Below are 13,949 nucleotides of genomic sequence, written 5' to 3' on the forward strand. Positions count from 1 at the left end.
TAATTTTTATAGGATTTTACCTCTTGTTATTAAATAACTCTGTTATCTAAGTAGTAAAGCATTCTGGTCTAAGTACACACATTTTATTTCATTGCACCTGACTTCTCTATTGTTAATGAATAAAAACTAAAAGAGGAAGTATAGCTCTGGGCTTTTTCTGTTTCTCTTTATGTATTGCAGTTTGTAGATCCCAAGAGTCATTTGGATTTAGTGTTTTGAATATCCATGGAAATACACAGATCACTTGTAGTGACTGCAGTCCTTGTCAGAAAGGTTCTGCAGATGAATCTTCACTTGTCTCCACCTGCCAAGCTAACCCCTAGTTATTACTTGCTATGCTGAGTCCCAGTGAACTTCAAGAAGTTCACATGAAGCAGATGTTGTGATGCAATGCAGTGGATGAGCTCTCACAGAAAATTCAAGAAATCCGAAGCCAGATTTCTTACAGATCTTTGTAAACAAGCCCCAGCAAGACACAAAGTAGTAAGGTATCCCAATTAACACTATATATCCCAATATTAAGAAAGAATAACCATGTTGCTATCAGAATGATGACTTTGAAGACTGTACAAAAAAGTTATATCCAAAGTATAATTAAATATTCTGAACTGAGTTGAAGGTGATAAAGGCCATAAATACCACAATTATCTGACACAGTAGATTATCAATTTTGATGATACCTATAAAGCTTAAAAAAAAAGAAGAGAATTCTTAGTATAGGGTAAAAAACCCCTTCCCAAATATTGTAAAGAAATGCAGTAGCATTTACATAGACTCATCTGTTTCTGCAGAGGGTTGAATTGCCTCCTCGGGGAACAGCAATTCCTAGGCAGAAGTGCCAGTGTGAAACCCTCTGTCCGACTGGAGCCAGGAAGAAAAATCGGGCGTTTCATTCGGGATGTATATGAAGTAATCCGTGAACAGTTCAGGAATCTATATGTCTTTTCAGAAGGAGATTAATGATGGCCTGTTTTCCAATCATCTGTTTGTAGCAGCCAGGCTGTGTGGAACAACTCTTGTGACTTGCATCCTGAAAAGTTTGTTATTTGCAAAACATTTTGCCATTTTCCACTTCAGAAGCATCTAAATTTAGTAGTAGTGCATAGCTCTGTCTCCCTGGGGGCCTCCAGTTCAAAAGTCCAGCTCTGTTTTGAATGTAAGTTTAGAGCAAACAGCACAGCATGACATAGTAGTGGCTAAGGAACAACCTGTGTCTGTTCCTCAGTGCAAAATCTTTATCCACGCAATCTGAGAGTGCAGGAGCCCAGGTGGGATACCTGGGGGTGAGGCAATTCAAGGTATTTTCTCTCCTTCTTTCAGTGTGGACTTCACAGAGACATGGGTTGTTCTAGTTCTTCTCTGGATGTCTGTGGACCCATGTCTGCTTGCACCTCCCACCTCATGTTGTCTTGCTGAGAAGCAGTCAGTCATCTGAACGACAGCCCTATGGTCTAGTTGGCCACTCTTCCTCTGCAAAATCCTGCTTGCTGGGTCACAGTAATGTATGGAGCCATTCTGTCTCCCTCCTGCTTATACCCATGCTGTTCACTGTCCCACTGCTTCTGGGGCCTTGGTGTTCCCAGAAGGAAACAGAAAGCAGATCTGAGCTCCCTTGAACTGCAAAATCAGAATCTATTAATCACTGCAGCAAACAGCAGTACACTGGAAAGATAGACTTTTGTAGAGGGGAAGATATTTGCACATATTAGCGCAAAGTCAAAAGTATGAGTCTTTGACCCTTTCATTTATTATGTTTCTTGACCCAAATCTTCAGAGAAGCCATTTTGGAGTTTATAAAGGATTTTGAATTGCTTCAAACCACTTTCTGTTCCTAGTTCCATTCTGGGTCATGTCCTACTGAATGTTTCCCATCATACTAATTTCTCGTTCTACTCCTCCCAGCTCCTCTTCTAACATTTTTTTGTTGAAGATCTTCGTTTCCCTCTTCCAGGTTTCTTTACAGATTCTATGGGAAAATTCTCCCCGGTCTTCCCTCCTTTCTGTCCACCTTTGACCCAACATAATCTCATCTACCTACACAAAATCAGGTAACATCCCTGTGGATATCTTGGACTTCCACCTCTCTGCCAGAGCTTTCTGTCTAAATCTCAGCACCTCACTCTGTAGGAATTCCCAGATGATGTCAGGTCAAACTGGATACACCAGCAGAGTGCAGTGGCTATTGTTGGCTAGGCTGTCCAAAGTCATCTCAGTGCTTTAGGCTCTCTGTGTTAATATAGTACAGGACCCTAAATGCTTTAGCAAAACGTTTTTTCTTTTCGTCTTCTCAGTAGCACTAGTAACAACAGTAGAAAAATTTCCCTAGGAACAGATTCTTAAGTTATGAACTCTAGATTTAAACAAGGAGCATTTATACTGAGTGGAAAAGAGAAGGCCTTTGTTTGAACACAACAATCAGGCGTGAAGAAAATACAGAAGTATGCTTGGCCAAATTTTTCAGCTTCATTTTCTGTCAAAAAGCTTGTGGTAACAGAATTTTTCTTGCTGAGTTTAAAGCTTGTGCTGTATTATTTTAGATATGCTCCATTACCTTATGGCACAAAGGATTTGTTTTTCTCAGTATACAATAGAATTCATGTTTCTGTTGTGAAATCATTTGAACATTATGAGAAATTGCACAGGGAACTATGTCCTTTGGCAAGAAGGAATGGTGGAAAGCAGAAGGTGCTGCTTATGAAACTCCATGGGAGTGAGTCTGTCTAGCCACACGGCAGCATAAATTCAGCTCAATATTTATCGAAAAGGAATTAATCTGCACAGTCCCCCTATGCAGCCAAGTTCAGATTACTTCTTGATAACTTTTCTAATGGATTCAACTGTGCATGACGAAAAGCTTGCACCTGAAATCAGACACAAGTACTTTCACTGTTTAAAAACACGTGCTACTGTTGTGCTTCGTTGTGGGGTTTTTTGTTAGAGGTACATTTGTCTCATCTTCTGAAGGGGAATCACACCTGTCTGCATCTCAAGGTCAAAGATCAACCTTCATTTGTCAACTCTTGAAATATTTCCTGAAATATCTTTTTCATATATTAAAGCCAGGAACCTTAAGTAAGAACATGGAGGAGAGAATGCTGAAGATGTTACCCCCCTCACCGCAAAATGCTGTAAATGAGTAAAATTAGTGTGGGTTCCAGAGTGACTAGACAACTTAATGAAAAATGAATCTGTTGGGGGCTATTAAATGCAAAATCACTGTGTCTGGTTCAGGAATCCTCTGAACCAAAAATTGCTGTGTGCTGGATAGATATTCTGGGAACAACATGATGCACTTGCTCTGTTCCTAATTCTTTTCTAGGCATTTACTGCTGCCCACTGTTAGAGACTGGGCTGTGCTGATGTTCCTTGACTATTGTCCCCATTTCTATGTTTTGAAATATTTCTGTGGATTATTTCACATTTCTTCATAGGAAAGGTGGGAAGAAGAGAGGAATCAAATGATAACGAAGAGAGGAAGGTGAATAGAGGTCACTGAGAGGGAAATTGAAAGAGAAGAAAGTTGTAAATATTGTCATATTTTCCCACTGTCCTATCATAACAAATTTATGATGTGGAGAGAGACTAAGCCCCTTTTGGATACATTGTGTGTAACTTGATGAATTATAGAAGAATGAAGAGCTTGGTGCAAGTTCTGATCTTCTTCCAGTCCAAACAGTCTGCCTCAGAGTCAAAAGAAAACAATGTGGTCAGTCTCTCTTGCTCTCTTCACATTCCCTACTGCTGCTAAATGGGTAATTTAAAAAGGCACATGTAATTCTAGCCTGCCATGCCTTACCTAATCAATTTAGGAATAGAGTACCTGTCCTCTGCTTTCCAACTTTCATATAGCTTTCTTTTCTTGATCATTTTTGTGGTATGCCTGTGTGGTCATGAAAGCTGAATATTTTGGTCCCTGTTAACTCAGACCTGTTCTTTCTCCTGCTGAAGAATAATTTTTGCAGTTTCTATTTCACAAGTTAAGAGTTCCTCACCCTGCTGTTCCCTGCAGTTGGGGAAAATAAGGACAGAAGCTCTAGCCTTGTTTTCACGTAGTAGCCTGGACTAAGACCTAAAGTTTGGGAAACAGTTGGGCTATTTGGCAGCTGTTGACTACTTACTGACATGCAATGAGACTTTGAGTAACAATGTCTTATCTTTTTCTGTGTCTCAGATCTGTCTTTAAGGCAGCCCATTCTCAGTGATCTGTGGTTTCAGGCTAAATCATTTTGTGATTACAGAGGCAGTCTGGATCTGGCCAGGCTCAGTAGTTCCGACAGTGTTACATAGATAGCTATAGCATATCTAAAGTAAGTTTGTCACTGAAGAAGCTCAGCCAATTTTGTACATTCTGTACACTGAACTGCTTAATCCCACCAGACTGAAGCTTGCTCTGAACAGAGCCAACTTAGGTGTCCAAACACCCCATGGCTCAAGGTGGCTTTGCACAAAGCTGCTTCAGTTTAGCGAGTCTGGCTAACTCCTGCAGAGCCCTGGCTAACAACTGCACTGTGCTCCTCAGCCAGCTCTGAGGGTTCCTGCAATGTGGAGCATGAACAAAAGGCCCCAGCTGTGTGGTCCTGAAGGAATCATCATGCTCCAGAAGGGCGTATTAGCACTAATGTGGCACCAGCCATCCTGGCTGACTTCACAGCAAACCGTTCAAATGCCTTGGCTCCAAGTTGCTCTGAACCATATTGCCTGCAATTTTCATTAGCTAGGTTATTTCAGACTTTTATTCCTGTTCTTCTCTCCCGTAGCTCTGGATAATGGCAAGTTGGCCACAGCATGAAAGCAATGATTTTGCCATAACTGTATGTATTATAAGACCCTGTAACATTTATGGCTATTTAATGCAGTCTTTCAATTTTTGTCCACCCTTTTTTGGCTTGGCAGCCTGCATTTTGGGATCCTAGCCACAGAGCACAAAGAAATTACTGGTTAACTCATCCCTGTAATAAGCTGTACTTATGAGTCCTGTCTGTGGGATGGGCCAGAGAGCTGGAAATAGGACTTCTTTGCATACAAAGAACCACAACAACTAGCACAATGTTGCTGCTTAGACAGTTAAATTCTGTAGCATGCACACAAAATAAAAACCAGAAGTCACCTGTCTTGATAAAGCTGGTTCCCACCAAAATATGCAGTGATTATCCATGTGGTTTTTTTTCAAAAAGGAATACTGAGGCTGAACATGTTCTTCAGATAAAAAAGGTAATTGTAAAGTATTACATTAAAAATAAAATCAGTGAAATGAGTAAAGAGGACTTTAAAAATTTGTCCTTTGTCTACTCTCAATCAGATTTGAAAACTTTCTGGCACTATGTTCCTCCTTTTAGATGGTGCAGTACCTTGGCAGAATTTCCTGAAGGCTTTTCATGACCTCCTACTGTAATTGCTTTGAAACCTACAGCAATCTCTATAGAGTCTTCTTAAAAGAATATTACAAAAGTTAGTAATGCAACTATTTTTCCATAGACTTAAAAATAGAAGGATCACAATTTCTGGTGTTTATAAGTGTCAGATATCTGCTTTGTAGATTTACCATAATTTTCCTCTTCTCTTTTTCTTTCTTAAAATTCTTTCTTAAAAATATAATAGGTGCACCAAATTGCACAACTATATCAATATTTCAAAAGCTACCAAATCTTACACATGCAAAAAGGAAGCTTAACAATCTTTGCTAATCTCTAATGCAAGATGCATCCATTATTTATGAATATGGCAGACAAAGGGGAACTGCTCTTGAATGGAATCTTAAATACTACACAAGGGAAGCCCTGGGCAGCTACACAACACAAGATTCCTTGCTATAAAGCTACTGACCAGTGTCTCTGGAGATTAACTCTGAAAGTTAGTCTCCAGAAAACTTATACTAATTGTGTGTGAACTGGGTTGATATTTATAAAAGATGGAAAGAATGAAGATAGGATCCTGCTATCCAAGCATCATTTTGTACCAACACTGATTGAGTTACAGCAGGTCAGCACTTTCTCCCTCTCATCTCCCTCTCTTTTTTTCGTGTGTGAGGAAGGCAAATGACTTTTAGTAGTGGAACACTGGAGTGGAGGCCCTTACCTGGCGTTGGGGGAACATGTCTGGATCCAACAGCACCTATAACTTTTCTTCCCTCTATATGGGGGTCACTTATACTAGTGTATGTGGTACTAGCCTTAGTGCCTATTAATGCTTGAAAATGACACAGAGAGGCCAAATTGCAATTTCCTGAAAGCTGAGCTTAATAGACCTTTAAATACTGTTTATTTCTGCTGTGGCTGATGAAGATTTTCCATATTGATATTCCATACTGAGTTGAAGAGGAAGGGTCTGATAAGGGTGGGATCTTCTTCTCATCCATACAGAATCCATTTTTGGATATCCCACTTCAGAAAAGGAGAAACTAATGGCAGAGTTTCATGAGTCAAGCATGATCAGGGCTCAACGAATAATCATGAGGGCACAGACTCTGAGGAAAGGCAGGAGGAACTGAGGTTATTTTCTGTGGAGAAATGAAGAGATAGGAGTGACATGATGTCAGCTCTCAAAAGTGTTTTATCAGACACATCGAGGCTTGCCAGGGAGAGGGCAGGAAATTGTCTGACCTCTGTGTTCATGTCAGATAAGACCAGAAAAAAAGTGCTAAGGGCACAATGCAAGTGCAGCACAGTTTGGACATTAGTGAAGATTTTTAATGGTAAGGATAGTAAAGTACTGGAGTATATGTCTTAGGAAGCAGATCTCCAAGAGGATGCTGGTGAAGCATCTGTGAGAAGTGGCATAGGTATGGTCCATACTACTGTGGGTAATGGCATGAATTAGAGGACCTCCCAGGCTCCCTTCCTGCCTGCTATTTGTGAGTCTATTGCTATATACAAACACTTGCAGGATATTTCAGATGGAAATATATTAAAAAAAATTTGGGACATAACCGAAACTACTCTTCTTAGCTCTTGTTTGTGCTGAATCTTCTTCCATAATCCACACACCAGGTACAAAACACCTACGAAGCCCTGAAACACCTGAATGAGGGCCCAGTGTGAGGGCAGTATGAGGTATTGTGCCTTACCACTGAAAATGGTGGGAAATCTTTCAAAACATTGTGAGAGGAGACTGGTGTCAGCCAACTCAAGAGCTCATTTATGGATCTGAATTAGCTCTTCCATTCCTTCCTGCGGTGCTACATTCTGTAAAAACAATAAAAATTCAAAAATAACAAGAAGAAAAGCATAAATGTAATAGAAAATGCTTTCATCTCCCTAAGATTTCAAAATGTTCATACTTTTTAAGAACTGGGGAATAGTTTTCCTCAGGGACACTGTTTTTACCATTTCCCCCTTGTCTCATTTACTAAAAAAACCCAGTGCTTTGAACTTAAAAGGAATCACACAGAAATGATGGATTTATGAACATGACAAGGAGAACGGTGTCCGACATATTTTTTCCTTTAGAAGTATGTTCAGGTTTTCTCTTTGTGAATTTAGGCATGCTAAATTTTCCATTCTTTGTTTTAACCACATACACAAACACTGCCTTTATAGTTTACATCAACATTAAGTATAAGCCTGTTCCTTGTAATCTGAGTGGAATGATTCTGTGTGTCAGTCTTACAAGGAGTTTGACTTCAGGGGAACAAGGTCTTAAAGGAGAACTACAAAGCACAGAGTGCTTTTGTGCCATGTAGTGAACTAAAGGGGGAAAGGTGGGATGTACTCTATATTCTGGGGGGCACCTAAGAAGTCATGGGATAAATCTGTAAGCCTTTGTTTCTTCCTTCCACATCCTCTACTCTTTTCTCCTCTTCCCCTCTATGCTTTTTCCTCATTTTGTGACACCCTGTGAAGAGTGTAACACTTGCTCTGTACAAGTGCTCTATGGTTGGGCTGAGGTTCACCTTCAAACAATTCTTGAAAGTGAGTTTCAAATGGCCTTGAGCATTTTGGCTTGAAATTTAGAATGTATTTTGAAAAAATATGAGTATGTTAGCTTTATTGCTAAACCCAATTATGTTTGCAAATACACTGGACTTTCCTTCAGGGTTATTTTTGTTGTTGTTTGTAATTTGCATATCTTTATCCTTACCTTTAGATTAGAAGACCAAAAATGCCACGGAGAGTTGTAACCATAAAGCAACTGAAGATGTTGGTTCGTATCTTTCCTTTTTTCTTTTCACCTTAAGTTGACAGTACTACATCGACTTCATGTCTTACTTATTATTGTGTGAAAAATTCAAATTAAAGAAACCAGACACTTGTAAATTGCTGGCATGTGTAGTAGTAAATTAAAGAGCAGTCATCAACAGAAATAAAAGCTTGAAATGAATTGGAGTTCTGAGGATGCACTGAGAAACTGAAGAAAGACATCAAAGCCAGAAGAAAAAAAATTAACAACTTAGCAAGGAAAACTGGCTTTTAAGAAAAGACCTTGGATTCAGCAAAGTGATACATGGCCCATAGAGTATAAAAATAATGAAGAAGAACAGCAGGGACTTCAATAAAAATGGTTGGAAATGAATACACCCTGGAAAGTAGTTGGTACAGTCTTTGCCAACAAAACTCATAGCAATTAAGCAATTATAAATGCTCAGGAAGTGTCTGAGGGTGAGATGATTTGCTATTTAATGTTGTAATGTTGTTTACATGTCAGGGAACAACTGGCCTTTTAAGTTAGTCAGATCAGAAGATTCATGAACCAGCTTTAGAGCTAAATCACAAGGAATCCCCCAGTAGTTTTTAGTAGTTATATGGCAGCCTAGAGGGTCAGAAAAAAAGAGTGTAAGGCATTAGTAAAATTATGTCTTGGATTATCTTGTAACCCCCTTACTTATGCTTTTAGTCTCATTACCATTATGGGTTGCAAGTATCAATTGTGTGTTTGAGAGACCCTTGTACATTCTATGCTATGGCAAAACCTGTTTCCCAGGCTGTAGATACTTTTGCTGTATACTCTTCCATGTGGATTTGGGCTTCTGTTCAATTCTGAGAATTGTTATTGTCACCATGATGGTGATGAGTTAGATGAGAGTTGACTCCAGAATACATGTATCACCAGCAGCACCTGTAACACCCTTGCACAAGTTCGCGAGCCCAATTCTGATCCCACTTAGCCTAGTTTTATGCCAGGGAACTTCAGCAAAGTGACTACTGCTTTGCTGCCATATAAGGGAGATCGAACCCAATATGACTCAGCTTGTCACTTGCCAGTCTATTCTAAGTAGAACTATAATAAGAACTTCCACAAAGGAAGCTAATATGCAAAAAAAATAAAAAAGAGTAGCAAAATTGTGCCTTTATAGACATTTGTTCTACTTTTTTTTGGCTTTTGAACTGGATACGTCTACATAGAGTATAAATATTTGCTCAAGGCAGATTTGGCATACTTATGAGCTACCTATGTTAATTTTAATATACTTCCTGCAGTGGATATGCCAGCACAGGCTGGCAACTGGAGTACAAGCAGCCTGAGCACACATAATAGTCGCTTGCCCATATCACCACTTTTTGTTACACTTGCTAACTAGCTTAGCACTAGTCTGGATGTCATAAAATCATTTTGCCTGAAGAGTAATATGGCACATAGAAACACTCCTGAAGAGAATGTCTAGTAGGAGGGATGCAATTGTCTGGTGCTTCGAGTCACTGAAAGCCAGTTGTTTCCTAATGGACCCCTAATCAGGAGAAAGAACGACTTTGTGCTTGAGGAAAGCACTACCAATGCATGATTAACCTCACATTATGCCTCAGAGAAACATTATTTTGTTACTCCAAATTGTATAGCAAAGACATAGTGTTTGTAGTATTTTATTCATGGAAAAGCTTAATAGTTCCATTGGAAAGACAGGTTATAAAACAACTTCCACGGTGGCTGCAGCTATGGGGCTATATCCAGCAAATGCCTTAGGCATGGAGCTTTATCCACACGGGACAGGTTTGCTCATGTGACTGCTGATACTGCTTGTGTTTCACAGCAGTACACCCTGTTACCTCTACAAGGTCATGCTGTTTGCATTGCATACTGCTTTTAACACAAAACCACTTTTAATGTTAGAGGTGCTCAGCTATTCACGTAAGAAGTCATTCTGAAAGCAAGAGATTATCCTGTAGAATATAGATCTAGTTATACGTATGTATAGTTTCCTCATCTGAGAAGATTATTGCAGCTATTGCTGTAAGGAGTCACTAAGGCCACTGTTCCCTTTGCTCAAATTCCTCATTGAAATAAATGTATGTCTTTTAGGAGGCCAGTAAGAAGCCAGACTATGCATAATAGTCAAGTAAAAGAGATTTGGGGAATGCGTAGAGGACCAGCCATCAACATAAATCATAAGCTTATACTTCTCTTCCTCTATCGCTTCCCTTTTTTGAGCTATGGGACTATGAGTAAAACATTGGCTTCCCTGAATAAAGAATTAAAAACAATTTTAAAACGATGTGGACAGTTTTAACTGGATCTTTGTGGTCAGCCATAGGAAAAATGGCAAATGCACCATGATAATTAGTTAAAACTTGGAGAAGAATGCCATGCACTTCTAGCCCCAGGCTGACTAAACTCTAAGCCATGGGTCAGACAAAGCGATGTGATGGATGGGAGGTCTTCTGGAGAGCTGCTAAAGTGTGAGGAGTTCGTGAGGAAAGAGGAGTGACCCTGGAGGTTGGCAGTGAGTCTTTACTTGAAATCACCTCCTCCAGCTGATGGTGAAGCTCTTGGTGACCTTGAATGTGATATATGACATGATTGGCCAAGTTTATTGTCTAGCCATGTCTGGAAAGTGGTAATTGATATTTCACCAATAGACCAGACGGAGGGATGCAGCAGGGTTGGACAAGGCCTCTCTGGGTCTGGCACTATTCAGTGTGTCGTTATCCACTGACATAATGAAATGGCTTAGACTTAAAAATAATTTTGAGATATTGGAGATACAGGAGAGAAATAAAAAATCCTTGTAAGAGTGTAAGTGTAAAGTATGTCAGTTTTACAAGAATAAATGGGCTTTGCAGCAAGAAGGATTTTTTTTTTAGCTATTTGAAAACATTCCTAATGGTGACACCCCTTCACATATGGCATAAAGGAGTTTTGCGGGCCAAAGGCCTAAAGAAACAGAGAGGAAGATTTGAGGAGCAGCATTGAAGCTACTGGCTTAGCCCTTTCATTTCTCAGGCCCTTCCTCTTTCCTCTGCACTCTTTTTGAGGATGCAGCCAGTGTCACAGCTGGTGTTAGTCACCAGCACCCCAGAGAGCCCTGCCCTGAGCCACATAGCCTTACTACATCCTAGAGAAAGGCTCAAAGAGGGAGAGAGACTCTCCTCTGTAATTCCTGGTTTGAATTTGCCAAGCACAAAGGGTTTGACATCTAAGCAAATTCTAGGGACTATGCTTTAGGATTTTGTCCCTTCTTCCTGTCCTTGAGTTTAGCGGGTTTGGGAGTGACTGAGCTGTAGCTGACTATGCTCTACACAAACAACCCTGTAAGGAAGGTTTTGTAGATTTTGGGCTGTCTCCAAGGCCAGATGACAGTTTCTTTTCCCTCAAGCTTTCCCATTAAAAGACGGATTGCCATGTAGTATACTTACCAAGTGTGCTGTTTGAATAGTGTAAGCAAGTAGCTCTACATCTTGATTTGGGGGCTTACTTGCAAAGGTGTGGGGATGATATCTTACATGATGAGGCTGAAAAGTTTTATGGTCTAATGCTCTTGGCACGGGGGCTAAAAAAAAGAAATAATTCTTTATATATCCAGGTCTGAGTGGAGACAGAAAAATAGAAACAATGTTTTTGGACTCTTCATGGCTACCACGAGTCATTTAATGACGCAGTAAAAGTCTTGTTCCCAGGTTCCTCTTCTGGGACATTACCACACATGTATACACACACACACATGCACACAGAGCGCACAGTGCAAGAAAGGTCTCTCTCATCCTGTCTGGCTTTTGCCATGTCCTTGGATGGCCTGATCCTGTTGTTCCTGATTTAGCCTTGGGCACACACAGGATGGGAAGATGGAGGGGAGTCTAAAGGCCTTGCCAAAGTGCCCTGGCCCCTGGTAGACTGTAGGGAGGAGAAGCACTGCATTTATCTCCAGCTATTCCCAAACTAAATAAAAATAGCATTTGTGCCATCTAACACCCTGGTATTTATATTTCAGGAGACAGAGCTTAGTTTCTTAATTAACCTGAGTAAATAATTAAAATTGTCCCAAACACTTCAAGGGAAAAAGCATTAAAAAATTATCTTAGTGTATGGGAATAAGATTATGCTAAAAAAAGAGGAAGCTACTCATGTATATTGCCATTTGTCTCTGTTGCTGCCTTGTCTATCCCTTTGTAAGTGAAAGGAACATTTTCTGTTCTTCTATCTCATTTTATGTTTATTATATCTTGTCACCTTGTGGCACATCCAGCTAGATTTGCTAGAATTGGATGTTGATATTAATAATTACTTGTCTGAGCTAAATGAAAGTGCTAATGAAGTCAAGGCCCCTCTGGGGTTAAGGTCTGGGCTTCCATTTCTATGAAGGTATAGCTGGATTTTTGTGAAGAAAGCTAACATTATTTCCCCAAAAACACTTCTCTTGAGTGATAATACACCCTATCATCTCCCTTAGCAAATAGTAACAAGTGCTACACAGCAGCAAGCAATTTGTGAAATGTTGAGGAGGAAAAATAAAATTGCTGCAAACTACCCAAAGGCTACAGAGCTTAACTCAGCATGTGGCTGAACTGAAGACAGAGCTATTTTAAATAATTGATAGTGTTGTAAATGTACATGTGGTACAGGAAGAGGTCAGTGCCTAACACGTAATAAGCCCTTGCCCTGAAGGGTTTATGACCTGACAGTGCAAGTGGAGGAAAGCCTCATCAGAGGAAGGGGCTGCAGATGGTTGCATGGCCTTTGGAACATAGATGTCTGAAGGAGCCTGAGGGTGCAAATTCAGAGTTGAGGCCAGTAGCTAGAAACGAGCAAGGGGGACCAGCAGAAAGCCAGATGCAGCTTGGAGGAGGCAACCAGACAATTCAGAGTTGTGCCATTTTAAGCAGGCTGACTAAAACACATTGGTGATTCAGGGAGCAGTGCTGGTGTGCCAGCAGAGCTTTGGGAGCTTGTGTGAAACAAGATCACATACTCTGAACTCAAGGTCTGGTGTGATCGGTGCAAATAGGAAATCCTGTGACTGAGACCTCCTCAGCTCAGATGTAGGGTGGTTAAGGCAGTGGGTGGAGGCCTCTGAAGATGACACTAGTTATCTGAAGTATTAGAATGTAGGGAGGATTACACCACAGGTGTCAAAAAATTTGTTGATATTTCCTACCACATTACCCCTGTATGCAGTGCAGTTTAACCTGTGTGACTTAGTCCAGAGGGAAATGGCCATGCCCAGAAAGCTTCTATAAAATAATCTTGTGCTCCTAGAGCTATGTAGATGTGCTCCCCCACCCTCCCTGATCTCTCTTCTGTTGGCTCACACAGTGTGGGACACCTACTGACTGTATGGAAGCCTCAGGGGGCAGGGAGAGCAGTGCCAGTGAGACAGCCGGTTGCCAGAACATTATTTACTCCTTACCCTGGAACATAAAAATAATAATGAAATGAATGTTACTTGAAACAGGGAGAAAACAGCAAGCAAACAAGATTTTTTTAGATCTGACAGGTTCAGCTCTAACACATTTGCATCTTAAACATCTGTCTATGTGTAAAGAATTTTCATGCATTTGGATGCACAGAATCAAATCCACTTTGGTGCCACACTCAACAGCTGCCATAAGCATTTTCTGATACAACTAACTCAGTAGTATGTTAAGTAATTTACCAATATTTTAAGAAGAGGTGCTTTTGATTAAAAAAACCCTAAAACAACACCTTCTCCTTTTCCTCATTTAGCAGAGATTTTTTGAGGACAGCTTTTAACACCAGTTTTTAAACAGAATTCCCCATTCCTCTCCATAGAATCCCAGTTCTGA

Source organism: Pseudopipra pipra, chromosome 5 (genome assembly GCF_036250125.1).
Source record: "Pseudopipra pipra isolate bDixPip1 chromosome 5, bDixPip1.hap1, whole genome shotgun sequence".
NCBI classification, from domain to species: domain Eukaryota; kingdom Metazoa; phylum Chordata; class Aves; order Passeriformes; family Pipridae; genus Pseudopipra; species Pseudopipra pipra.